The 13,762-nt window shown below is 47.3% G+C and overlaps 1 protein-coding gene across 1 annotated transcript in view; it reads right to left on the bottom strand.

Moving 5' to 3' along the window:
• The window catches only part of LOC142740843 (excitatory amino acid transporter 5-like), a 414,141-nt gene that overhangs the window by 117,572 nt on the left and 282,807 nt on the right, over positions 1-13,762 (bottom strand). The window lies entirely within an intron of this gene.

The raw sequence follows: 13,762 nt of genomic DNA on the forward strand, positions 1-13,762 counted from the left end.
GATGTGCAGAATAAACAGATTTGCCAGGCGAGGAGCAGACGGAAGACAAGTCAACGAAATAAAATATGTCATTTTAGAGAAACGATCTACTACTACTCAGATCGTAGTACATCCAGCTGAGGAAGGAAGGTCAGAGATAAAGTCCATAGCGATATGCTGCCAAGGAGCATCAGGAACAGATAAGGGTAGTAGCAGACCAGCAGGTTTGGAGTGGGTAGACTTGTTCAAGGCACAGTTCATACACGAGGAGACATAGTCCGCAACATCTCTAGGCAGAGTGGGCCACTAATAGTGATGAGCTATCAAGTCTTGTTTCTTACAGACACCAGAGTGCCCAGCCAGTTTAGAGTTGTGTCCCCAGCGGAAAATTCTCTTTCTGTCAGCAAGACGAACAAAAGTTTTTCCAGGAGGACTGTCTTTAATTTTCAGAGGGTTAGCGGCAATAATCCTAGAAGGATCTATGATGTATTGAGGAGTCATTGGTTTCAAACGAGTGAGACAGGGAGTCAGCCTTCACATTCTTGTCTGCAGGCAGGAAGTGAAGCAAAAACTGAATTCGGGCGAAGAACAGCGACCATCTGGCTTGGCGTGGACTTAGTTGTTGAGCCGACTGTAGGTACGTGAGATTCTTGTGGTCAGTATAGATAATAATAGGATAGATAGCACCCTCCAGCAGGTGTCTCCACTCCTCTAAGGCCAACTCGATGGCCAGTAACTACTGATCTCTGATGGAATAGTTGCATTCTGCTGGAGAGAATAATTTTGAAAAGAAGCCACATGACACCATTTTGCCTTTAGAGTTCTTTTGGCATAGTAGTGCTCTCTCACCAATGGAAGACACGTCAGTCTCCAGAAAGAACTTCTGAGAAGCATCAGAGTGATGGAGAATGGAGGCTAAGGTGAAAGACCTCTTGAGGTTAATAAACGCTGACTCTGCCTCCGGAGGCCAAACCTTGGTGTTCGGCCCCTTCTTGGTGAGGGCCGAGATTGGAGCAGTCAGAGACAAGAAGTTTGGGATAAATTGCCAATAGAAGTTTGCGAATCCTAGAAATCATTGTATGGACCGAAGGCCCTGTGAACGTGGCCACTCTAAGACGGATTTCACCTTCTCTGGTTCCATCTTGAGTCCACGTTCAGATACGATGTAGCCCAGAAAGGGCAGAGAGCTTTTCTCGAACACACACTTCTCGAGTTTAGCATATAGGCGATTCCCACTTAACCGTGACAGAACTTGGCGAACATACTTCCAATGTGTTATCAAATCAGGTGAGTAGATCAAGATGTCGTCCGGATAGACCACCACACAGACATACAGCAGGTCCTGGAAAATGTCATTTACAAACTCCTGAAACACAGCTGGAGCGTTACATAGACCAAAGGGCAGCACAAGATATTTGTATTGGCCGTCTCGGGTGTTCAATGCGGTTTTCCACTCGTCAACTTTGCGGATACGGATCAAGTTGCAAGCTCCGCGTAGATCCAGCTTTGTGAACACCTTGGCCCCACAAATTCTATCGAAAAGTTCTGAGATGAATGGCAGGGGATACTTATTATTGACCGTAATTTAGTTCAGACCCCAGTAGTCAATACATGGACGAAGAGATCCGTCCTTCTTCACGAAGAAGAATCTGACTCCGGCCGGGGAGGAAGACTTCCGGATGAACCCTCTCTCTAGGTTCTCCTTAACGTAGGTGGACATGGCTAGAATCTCTGGCAGGGAGAGAGGATAAATTCGCCCTCAAGGTGGTGAGGCGTCAGGAAGTAACTCAACAGGGCAGTCGTAGATGCGATGATGGGGAAGAGTCTCTGCTCCCGTCTTACTGAATACGGCCGCAAAACTAGCTGTAATGGCAGGGGGTAGGGAGACGGACAAGTGAGCCCTAATCTACCCGCCACTCTGTCCCTGCCTACTTGCAACGACCCGCCCTAGGCGACGGGGTACAACTGGGCGGCGGTACCTGCGCTCAGTAGGTGCACGACAAACACGACAAACATACAAAGGAACACAAGCAAGAAAAAGGGGCCGTTGCCCACGGCAACACCGTGAGCAACCAGAGTGGTGAACGAGCCGAGTCAAGCCAGGAGTGTGCGAGGTACAAAACGAAAAGCAGAAGAGTAGTCGGTAAGCCAGGGTCTGTATGGAGCAGGATCAAAAATAGCAGGAGCTGTAGCTGGGCCAGGAAACCACAAGGAAAGAATCACAAGCACCGAGGGACAGGAAGTGCAGGCTTAAATAGACCGAGGGCGGGAGCTAGCTGAGTCTGGCCAGGTTACGATAGGTTCTCCCACTCCTAAGCCTGCCAGCCTGAATGGTGGAAGCAGGAGTCAGTCTCACAGACATAGGAGCAGGTGCAGACTGATTGCCCATGGGCGTCGACACAGAAGCTGTGTCTGGCAAATCCTTTACAGAGCAGGGCTATTATCGTCATTGTTATTTATGACGCTAGGATTCGCTGCCTTGCTGCGGGAAAACTGTCCCGTACTGAAAACATGTTTTCACTATGGGACACTAGATCCACGGAGAGGCAGGGGCTCCTAGCGTCATAGATAACGATTACGCTAGGAGCCCGGCTCCCTGCACTGTGTTCGGTCCGGGAAATGCGGCCGACCTGCGGACCGTATATCACGGACTGAAGACACTCGTGTGAATTCGGCCTTAAGGAGGGACAAGTGGAATGTTGGGAATCTTGAGAGTAGGAGGCAATGGAAGTTTATAGAATACAGGGTTTATCTGTTGCAGAACTTCAAAAGGACCGAGGAACCTGGGAGCGAATTTGTGAAAAGGCATCTTGAGACAAATGTTTCTCGAGGATAGCCAGACCTTGACTCCAGGAGAGAACTGAGGAGGGACTTTTCTGCTTTTATCGGCATGCTTTTTCATGCGGTCCACTGCCTGGAGGATCGCAGACTTAGTTTGCTGCCAGATATTAATAAAAGCCCCAAATAAGGAATTTGCTGGAGGTGCAGATGTAGCCGTCTTTACCTTGAATTGTAACACATTAAATAAACAATGGCTAGAACTCTTATCTTGACCTTTTCAATGACTTTTCAATGGCTTTTGTTGTGTGATATAATGCTGCAGCAAGTTATCAGAATCAAGTTAAGGATTGCTAGATCCGTACCTGCGTCATGGCTGGCACAGAAAGAGGAACTCAAGGATGCTGGCTGTACACAATGTAGAAAGGAGACGAGGCAGTAGACTCACTTGTGTGATTGTTGTATGAGAATTCCACCCAAGGCAGACGTTGTACCCAATTGTCATGTTGGGCAGAAACAAAATGATGAAGATAATTCTCTACAATTTGATTGGTCCTCTCCACCTGACTATTGGACTGTGGGTGATAGGCAGAAGAGAAGTCCAGTTTTACGTCTAGCAGGTTGCACAGGGGTCTCCAGAACTTGAATGTAAACTGTACACCCCGGTCCGACACAATATGCAGAGGAAGTCCGTGCAGGAAGATGTGCAGAATAAACAGATTTGCCAGGCGAGGAGCAGACGGAAGACAAGTCAACGAAATAAAATATGTCATTTTAGAGAAACGATCTACTACTACTCAGATCGTAGTACATCCAGCTGAGGAAGGAAGGTCAGAGATAAAGTCCATAGCGATATGCTGCCAAGGAGCATCAGGAACAGATAAGGGTAGTAGCAGACCAGCAGGTTTGGAGTGGGTAGACTTGTTCAAGGCACAGTTCATACACGAGGAGACATAGTCCGCAACATCTCTAGGCAGAGTGGGCCACTAATAGTGATGAGCTATCAAGTCTTGTTTCTTACAGACACCAGAGTGCCCAGCCAGTTTAGAGTTGTGTCCCCAGCGGAAAATTCTCTTTCTGTCAGCAAGACGAACAAAAGTTTTTCCAGGAGGACTGTCTTTAATTTTCAGAGGGTTAGCGGCAATAATCCTAGAAGGATCTATGATGTATTGAGGAGTCATTGGTTTCAAACGAGTGAGACAGGGAGTCAGCCTTCACATTCTTGTCTGCAGGCAGGAAGTGAAGCAAAAACTGAATTCGGGCGAAGAACAGCGACCATCTGGCTTGGCGTGGACTTAGTTGTTGAGCCGACTGTAGGTACGTGAGATTCTTGTGGTCAGTATAGATAATAATAGGATAGATAGCACCCTCCAGCAGGTGTCTCCACTCCTCTAAGGCCAACTCGATGGCCAGTAACTACTGATCTCTGATGGAATAGTTGCATTCTGCTGGAGAGAATAATTTTGAAAAGAAGCCACATGACACCATTTTGCCTTTAGAGTTCTTTTGGCATAGTAGTGCTCTCTCACCAATGGAAGACACGTCAGTCTCCAGAAAGAACTTCTGAGAAGCATCAGAGTAATGGAGAATGGAGGCTAAGGTGAAAGACCTCTTGAGGTTAATAAACGCTGACTCTGCCTCCGGAGGCCAAACCTTGGTGTTCGGCCCCTTCTTGGTGAGGGCCGAGATTGGAGCAGTCAGAGACAAGAAGTTTGGGATAAATTGCCAATAGAAGTTTGCGAATCCTAGAAATCATTGTATGGACCGAAGGCCCTGTGAACGTGGCCACTCTAAGACGGATTTCACCTTCTCTGGTTCCATCTTGAGTCCACGTTCAGATACGATGTAGCCCAGAAAGGGCAGAGAGCTTTTCTCGAACACACACTTCTCGAGTTTAGCATATAGGCGATTCCCACTTAACCGTGACAGAACTTGGCGAACATACTTCCAATGTGTTATCAAATCAGGTGAGTAGATCAAGATGTCGTCCGGATAGACCACCACACAGACATACAGCAGGTCCTGGAAAATGTCATTTACAAACTCCTGAAACACAGCTGGAGCGTTACATAGACCAAAGGGCAGCACAAGATATTTGTATTGGCCGTCTCGGGTGTTCAATGCGGTTTTCCACTCGTCAACTTTGCGGATACGGATCAAGTTGCAAGCTCCGCGTAGATCCAGCTTTGTGAACACCTTGGCCCCACAAATTCTATCGAAAAGTTCTGAGATGAATGGCAGGGGATACTTATTATTGACCGTAATTTAGTTCAGACCCCAGTAGTCAATACATGGACGAAGAGATCCGTCCTTCTTCACGAAGAAGAATCTGACTCCGGCCGGGGAGGAAGACTTCCGGATGAACCCTCTCTCTAGGTTCTCCTTAACGTAGGTGGACATGGCTAGAATCTCTGGCAGGGAGAGAGGATAAATTCGCCCTCAAGGTGGTGAGGCGTCAGGAAGTAACTCAACAGGGCAGTCGTAGATGCGATGATGGGGAAGAGTCTCTGCTCCCGTCTTACTGAATACGGCCGCAAAACTAGCTGTAATGGCAGGGGGTAGGGAGACGGACAAGTGAGCCCTAATCTACCCGCCACTCTGTCCCTGCCTACTTGCAACGACCCGCCCTAGGCGACGGGGTACAACTGGGCGGCGGTACCTGCGCTCAGTAGGTGCACGACAAACACGACAAACATACAAAGGAACACAAGCAAGAAAAAGGGGCCGTTGCCCACGGCAACACCGTGAGCAACCAGAGTGGTGAACGAGCCGAGTCAAGCCAGGAGTGTGCGAGGTACAAAACGAAAAGCAGAAGAGTAGTCGGTAAGCCAGGGTCTGTATGGAGCAGGATCAAAAATAGCAGGAGCTGTAGCTGGGCCAGGAAACCACAAGGAAAGAATCACAAGCACCGAGGGACAGGAAGTGCAGGCTTAAATAGACCGAGGGCGGGAGCTAGCTGAGTCTGGCCAGGTTACGATAGGTTCTCCCACTCCTAAGCCTGCCAGCCTGAATGGTGGAAGCAGGAGTCAGTCTCAGGGATGTATTCTCAGGTGCTGACTGATTAGTTCTGGGAGTTAACCCCGAAGCTGTGCCTGGCAGATCCTTTACACTAGCATAATGTGAAAGTAAATCAGAGCGTCACTGAGGCAGTGGAGGCAAAACAGGATGAACCTGTGGCAGGCAGCGGGTAAGGCATTTTGGCCCCCATTGGAGGACTTCTCTAGAACTCCAGTCGAGAACCTGAGCGTGTAGCCAAGGCTGGCCCAGCAGAACAGGGTTGATCGCTTTAGGTAGGACGATGATGGTGATCTGTTCCGAGTGAGGAACTCCGATTTGTAGTGTCAGTGGTTTAGTGATGGACACAATAGGATCGGGCAATGGTAGTCCATTCACAGAGGCAACAGCCAGGGGTCTCTCCAGAAGAACTGTGGGTAGATGTAGGTGATCCACTAGCTCCTGCTGGATAAAGTTTGCAGCTGCTTTTGGAATCCAGATAGACAGAGGAGTCACATCACTCTCTCCAGAGATGATGGTCACAGGAATAGAAAACTTGGGAGAGACTTTGACGTTTAGCTTCGTCCCACCTAGGGTTGTCTCTCCAACCAACCCTAGGTGCTAGAGTTTCCCGGCTTTTGTGGACATTGGTGCAATACAGACACAGATCTGAAGAGCGTCTGCGCTGTTTCTCCTGCTTGGACAATAATGATTCGGTCTACCTGCATAAGTTCTTCAGGTAGAGCAAAAGGAGGAGGCAATAGGGATCCCTGGAACGAGGGTGCCAGTCTGTGGAAATGTCTCTCCCGCCGAACCTCTTGAGCATGTTCCAGAATCCTCATGTCGACCCAGGTAGCCAACAGGATGTAGTGTCCATGGCCGCGGACCGTCGAGATTACTCACCCCCCGGCAGCCACGGCCATGGATCTGTGAGCATTGGCCCGCATCTCCTCCCCTGGAGATGCCAGCACTCACGTCCGCTCCGGTCCCCTGTTTCCCGTAGGGTGCATACACTCGTGCCCGGCCTTAAAGGGCCAGCGCGCACATGGGAATTATCATTAATTAGCCCATGATCACCCTGGACTATAAGAAGGACCCTGCACCTCTGCTCATTGCCTGAGCGTTGTTGTGTTTTCCTATGTTGGTCTTGTAAATGGTCTCTTAGTGTTATCCTGTTCCCGTTGTTCCCGTGCCCTGCTACCTGTACCCTGGATCCCGTGCTATTTGTTCCTGTGCCTTAAATCTGTTGGAGTCATGTTATGCCGCCTGTTCCGCCTGATGTGTTACACCACGTCTGGTGTCTGCTGTCAAGGTTCCATCTGTGCCTAGCAGTTACTACTGTGTGAACCACTACAGGTACCCTTGTGCTTGGACTATTTGTACATTGACTTGGTACTCTGTTGGCCAGCTGCTATCCCGCTATGGTGGTACGGTCAAGTGGGTCCACATACCCACAGATCGTGACACAGGATAAGAGCATCCAGGGTTGAAGATAGAACGTGGGCTGCTAGCTCACCTTTGATGTGTGAGGACAGTCCCTGCCCAAAGGTCACCACCAACGACTCATTGTTCCATGCCAACTCTGCTGCCAGTGTACGTAAGGAGATAACATACTCTCCTACCGTGGACTCTCCTTGCTTGAGAGTGAGCAGAATGGCCGCTGTAGAGGATGTTCAATATGGCTCCTCGAACACAGTACGAAAAGTCTCTAAGAATAATGCTAGGTTCGAGAATTTAGGGCCATCTCGTTCCAAGATGGGGTTCACCCATGCCAGGGCTTTACCAGTGCGAAGAGAAATAATGAATGCTACCTTGTCCTCATCAGAGGGGAAGAGATGAGCACACAGTCTAAAATGGATTGTACATTGGTTGATGAAACCTCTACAGGCTCTAGGATCACCATCATAGCGAGGTGGAAGAGGCAGCGAAACTGTGGATCTGCAACAGACAGGAGGAGAAATGGGAAGTGGAACATCAGCAGCATCTAGAGGAGGAGCAGGGGGCTGATCCAGTCGGGCGATGATAGAGTTTACTGCCACGAGTAGTTGATCCTAGCGTGCACGCTGGTAACACATAGCCATTTGCATCACCTGAACCGCGGTCTTATGTTTGCTATCGGGTTCCATGGCCTGAGCGTACTGTCGCGATCTAGGGGTATGTGGACCCACTAGGCCGCTCCACCATAGCAGAGTGGCAGCTGGACAAGTCACAGTCTATGCAAAGTCTATGCAAAATTCTTTAGCACAAGGGTACTTGAGGGAGTCCAGACAGTAGCAGAGACTTTGGCACAGATGGAACTTGACGTGGCAGGTAGCGCCAGATGTGGTGAATGATACCAGGAGTGGCAGATGACACCCAACATGGTGCATGACAGCAGGCGTGGCAGGTGACACCAGACGTGGTGTATAACCGCAGTCGTAGCAGATGACACAACATGACTCCAACACTAGAAAAAGCTCAGGAACAATCACAGCACGAAATACAGGATACAGGTAGCAGGGCACTGGAACACTGGGAGCAGGATACAACTAAGAGGCCATTTGCAATATGAACATGGGTAAACAACAACAATGCTCAGGCAAGGAGTGGAAGGATGGAGCCCTTTTTATAGTCCAGGATGATCAGGGATAGGTTAGGAAACTTTAACATGTGCGCGCTGGCCTTTTAAGGCCGGGACCCTAACACCCTAGCACCCTAGCACCCTAACAATCCAAGCAGGGCCGGATGGCCACAAGTACTGGCATCTCCTAGGAGGGAGTAGCTGGCAGGATGCCAATGGTATGTGTTCGTGGCCGTCGCGAGGTAAGGAACGGCGGTGGTTCGCGACCTCTGCCGTGACATATACTAGGCTCCAGGAAGAATTGAAAGCTGGATGAGCTGGAAGGAATCAAGGAAAGCTGAGTATCCTGCTAAGTATCCTGTTAGTTTTGCTAAGGACTTGGGTAATTTCCAAGTTGGGGGCCTAGATTTTTATCGAATAATAGGTAGGTTGGTAGTGGGGCCTATCATTTCCTTCCAGTCCAATATAGGTTTTTCTACAACTCACAGGTGTTGCAATTAAGCTCATCATGGAGCTTTATAAAGTGTGCACTCTGTGCATTTCAGGAGGCGATTTGGAAAAAGACAGAACATGTCCTGTCTGGAGACAATAATACTGAGATCTGCTAGCCTCCTACTGGACGTTTGCATGTTGTGTGGGGTAACACACGGATTCTGATCTGTTTGTCTGTGGTCAGTAGTATGCCACTTGTATAGTGGGGGAAAACGTGTTTAGTTAGAGCTCAGCCGAGCAGAGTTACCTTATGTTTTGTTACCTGAAAGTTAAGGCCGTACGTTTACTTTTTGTATTCTTTCACAAAAATAAAGAACAGGAAACAGCCCTGTTTGAAAAATAATTTCTGTGTCACTGTCTCTGACTGAATTTTGCCTACCGCTACAGACTTAATTCCCACAATATATATATATATATATATATATATATATATTGTGACGGACCATGTGGAGTGGTTGTGGATGGGGTCTATATTTCCCCAAGATTTCTGTCTTCTGCTATCTGAAAACAACCAGGGAAAAAATTCAGTAGAGAATGTGGTTCTCCCTCTGCAATAGGTTTATCTAAAACCTGGAAAAGGGCCTTGTTGTTGGAGTGGGGAGAGATGGGTGGGTCCCCACTCCATCCACACAGTCCTGGTCTTGGGCTGTCTAGCTATTAATCAGGGGTCAGGTGTGATAGCCCTTTAAAAAGGCTGCAGTTCAGTCACACTCTCTCTCAGCCTGGGGAAAGGAGCTTGTGAGAGCAAACCGACGGCGTTCATAACAGGTTGTATGGTCTGCATGGTTTATGGTGCCAGGTGTTAGGCCTGCACTGTGTTAGTTAGGATACCTGACTGTATAGTTAGTGCCGGACAGGCTTAGAGTTTTCTTTTTGTTTGTTTTCTTTTTATACATGTACAGCCTGTAAATAAAACCAGTAGTACCACATCTTTGCTGTGCGGACTGAAATTTACTGGCGTGTTTGATACCGAGTACCCGTCTACCCCAGGAGACGACTGTCCCGCTACCTAATTCCCTTACAATATATATATATATATATATATATATATAAACATACACTATATGGACAAATGGACAAAAGTATTTGGACACCTACACATTTACAGCTACGGGAGCTTTTATGACATCCCATTCTAAATCCATAGGCATCAATATGGTGTTGGAAATTTTTGCCCTTTCATGCGGTAGAGCACTTGTAAGGTCAGACACTGATGTTGGACGATAGAGCCTGGCTTGCAATCTCTGTTCAAGTTCATCCTAAGGCCTGATTTACACGAGCGTATGCATTTTGCGCATTCAAAAAACATGGCGTTTTGCGTGCGCAAAAGGCACTTAACAGCTCCGTGTGTCATCAGTGTATGATGCGCGGCTGCGAGATTTTCTCGCAGCCGCCATCATTATGACACTCCGTTTGGATGTTTGTAAACAGAAAAGCACGTGGTGCTTTTCTGTTTACATTCAGAGTTTGACAGCTGTTGCGCGAATCACGCAGTTCACATGGAAGTGCTTCCGTGCGGCATGCGTGGTTTTCACGCACCCATTGACTTCAATGGGTGCGTGATGCGCGAACAGCGCACAAAGATAGGACATGTCGTGAGTTTTACGCAACGCACTCGCGCTGCACAAAATTCACGCACTTTCTGCACTGCCCCATAGACTAATATAGATGCGTACGACACGCGTGAAAAGCACACGCGTCGCACACGCGTATATTACGCTCGTCTAAATGAGGCCTAAAGGTGTTCGATGGGGTTGAGGTCAAGGCTCTGTGTAGGCCAGTCAAGTCCTTCCACACCAAACTCACCCAATCATGTATTTTTGGAGCTTGCTTTGCACTGGGACACAGTCGTGCTGGAACAGAACAGGGCCTTGCCCAAACTGATCCCACAAAGTTGAAATCATACAATTGTCCAAAATGTCTTGGTATGCTGAAGCATTAAGATTTCCCTTTACTGGAACTAACGGTTCTAGGCCAACCCCTGAAAAATAACCCGATAGCATTATCTCTCCTCCACCAAACTTTCCAGTTGGTACAATGCATTCAGGCAGGTAACATTCCCCTGGGATTCGTCAAACCCAGACTCATCCATCAGACTACCAGATAGACATGGGTGATTTGTCACTCTACAGAACATCATTTCACAATGTCCAGTGGCGGCGTACTTTACACCACTACATCATGAGCTTGGCATTGTGCATTCTGCTCGGCCATGGAAACCCATGCAATGAAGCTCCCGGCGCACAGTTTTTGTGCTGATATTATTGCCATAGGAGGTTTGAAACTCTGCAGAGTGTTGGTAACTTTTATAAACTATGCGGCCTAGCACTCAGCGACAGTGCTCTCTAACTTTACGTGTGGTTGCTGTGGTTCCTAGATACTTCCACTTTGCAATAATACCGTGGAATAGCTCGGAAGGAAGAAATTTCATGAACTGACTTGTTGCAATGGTGGCATTTTATTACAATATCACGCTCTAATATAGTGACCTCTTTAGAACGACCCATTTTTTCACAAATGTTTGTAAAGGCAGACTGAATGACTAGGTGCTTGATTTTATACAGCTGTGGTAATAGGACTGAATGAAAAACTTGCATTTAATGATTGAGAAGTGTGTCCCATTACTTTTGTCCACATAGTGTATATATATTAAATGATGCCCTGTAGCTGGAAATAATAAGAGCAACTAAACTAATACGAGACATAGAGAGTCTTATAAGTTATAAGGACAGATTAAAATAATTTAAACCTATTTAGCATTGAAAAGAGACGACTAAGGGGGAACATGATTAACTTATATAAATATATGAATGGCCCATTATAGTAAAATATAGTGAAAAGTTGTTCCATGTAAAACACCCGCAAAAGACAAGGGGGCACTCCTTCCGTACGGAGAAAAAAAGGTTCAAGCCGTCTTTACTGTGAGAACTGTGAATTTATGGCATCGTTTACCGCAGGAGCTGGTCCCAGTTGCTACAGTAGATGGCTTTAAAAAAGGCTTAGATAATTTCCTAGAACAAAAAAATATTATCAGTGCCTGTCAATGTATAGAATGCTTGTTTGAATGTTGATCTATTCTGATCGCCACTTGGGATCAGGAGGGAAATCAATAGGGATAAAATCAAGTTTTATAGTTTACCTACCGTATATATCGGCGTACAAGACGACTTTTTACACCCTTAAAAAAATGTCAAAAGTGTGGGGTCGTCTTATATGCCGGATATTGTCTACATTAGGGATGCACGTTGCAGCCGCACAGCTCAGTATAGTGACACATGAATGTATGGGAGCGCGGCTGCGGCTGTGTAATTCAGCCACAGCCCCGCTCCTGAGTCATGATAAGTTTGCGGGGTCAGGATGATGCAATGCGGCCAGCGCTGCACTAATGAGCGGCGGCACTGGAGACAGAACATGGCGGGCGCGCTACAAAACACCCCCATGTTCTGTCTTCAGTGCCTGAACTGCCGCTCATTAGTGCAGCGCCGGCCGCATCACCTCATGCTGACCGCGCGCGCACTTCCTGTCAGGAGTGGGGCAATGGCTGTATTACACAGCCACAGCCCCGCGCTATAACGGCGGAGATCAGAGAAACCTCTCATCTCCGCCGTTATTCCCCTGAATGCTGCGATCACAGCTGACTGCAGCATTCAGGGGAAAGTGAGAAGGGGGGGATGCCCCTGGATCGCGTCACAGGGAATTCCTGTGACGCGATCGAGGGCCATACCATATATGGGCAGACAGCCCAGGGTCTATTGACGGACCCCAGGGCTGTCTTACCATATTTCATGTTGTTAGGACATACCCAAGTATGTCCTAACAACTGCCTGTGTATTATCCGTCCACAGGTTAATGTACTGGCACATATCTGATATATGTCAGTACATTAAAGTTTAAAAATAAAGTAAAAACAAAGTATTGTTAAATTTTAAAAAAAATACACCTTCACCTTTTTTACAATAAACATTAAAATAAAAAAATGAAATAAACACGGCTTTCATTCACTTATTAATGTGAGGCATGAGGTGCGATGAATTTACCCTCCATGTTCCTCACATTAATAGTAATTAACCCCATCATGTACCTCGCACATTAACCCAATATGACTGAGAAACATGATGGGATTAATTACTATTAATGTGAGGCGCGTTCAAAATTCATCACACGTCGCGCCTCACATCAGAAAACGGAAGAATTTTTTTTTTATTACTGGTGGCAAAAGTATCGAAATTGGTATCGAAATCGCAATACTAAACGAAGTATCGGTATCGAAGTCCAAATTCTGGTATCGTGACATCCCTAGTCTACATATTGTCTACACACAGGTTGTGTGTTACCTTGTGAGCCTGCAGTCCGGTACACAGGCTCCCGGGATGCACGGAATCCGCCACGGATCTGAGGGAAGCCGGTATTAGCCGCCAGGGAACATCTCTGTAAGATGCTCTGGCCCGCCCTTTCCTCTCATTCCCTGCCTCTCAGATCTCGCGCGATGAAGCAGCCTATCTGCGCATGCGCGAGTTCAAAGAGACAGAGAGTCCTGGGTCCTGCCGCCGATGGCCATAGTGAAGCGCTCCTGCACGAAATGGTGAGTATATCTTAAATTCTATATTTTAAGGGTAAAAGTTGGGGGTCGTCTTATACGCCCAGTCGTCTTATACGCCGACATATACGGTATATCTCTTCCAATTCTCCCATCCCTTGGTTGAACTTGATGGACAAATGCATTTTTTTTTCAACCGTACTAACTATGTAACCGTGAGTCAGACCACACATGGAATATTGTGTACAATTTTGTGCACATGTGTATAAGAAGGACATGGCCGAACTTAAACAGGTGCAGAACAGGGCGTTAAAGATAATAAAAGGAATGGGTGAATTGCAGTACCAAGAAAGGTTATTAAACTTGGGGCTATTCAGTTTAGAAAAAAGACTGCTTAGGGTCGATCTAAGCAGAGCCGGTCA

The sequence above is a fragment of the Rhinoderma darwinii genome, chromosome 1, assembly GCF_050947455.1.
Source record: "Rhinoderma darwinii isolate aRhiDar2 chromosome 1, aRhiDar2.hap1, whole genome shotgun sequence".
NCBI lineage: Eukaryota > Metazoa > Chordata > Amphibia > Anura > Rhinodermatidae > Rhinoderma > Rhinoderma darwinii.